General features: G+C 49.2%; 1 protein-coding gene across 1 annotated transcript in view; it reads right to left on the minus strand.

Annotated features, from left to right (window-relative positions):
• LOC106871767 (vacuolar protein sorting-associated protein 54) overlaps positions 1–364 on the minus strand; it is a 434,878-nt gene that overhangs the window by 376,210 nt on the left and 58,304 nt on the right. The gene's annotated exons all lie outside the window — the stretch shown is intronic.

A 364-nucleotide genomic window follows, 5' to 3' on the forward strand; every position in this document is an offset into this window, starting at 1 on the left:
ATGTGAGATGCAGTAGACGGCACCTTTGGCACCATGCAGTGGCGACCCGTGAGGGCATTCCTGTAGTACTTGATGCCAAAGATTGGCACCAGTCCTTCCAGTATTTTCCATATGTAAATTATTACATATCTCTCCCGCCTGCGTTCCAGGGAGTAGAGACCTACTGCCTGCAGTTGCTCCCTGTAGTTCATCTGCTGGACTGTGGCGATCATTTTGTGCCTCTGAATTGCCTAGAGTTCTGCTGTCCGTTTGACACTGTGTGGTGACCACAACTGAGAGCAATAGTCTAGGCGGCTCAGGACAAATGTCTTCCATAGAGTCAGCATGACTTTTTGATCCCTTGTACGGAATGTCCTCAGTATCC

This window comes from Octopus bimaculoides, chromosome 11 (assembly GCF_001194135.2).
Source record: "Octopus bimaculoides isolate UCB-OBI-ISO-001 chromosome 11, ASM119413v2, whole genome shotgun sequence".
NCBI lineage: Eukaryota > Metazoa > Mollusca > Cephalopoda > Octopoda > Octopodidae > Octopus > Octopus bimaculoides.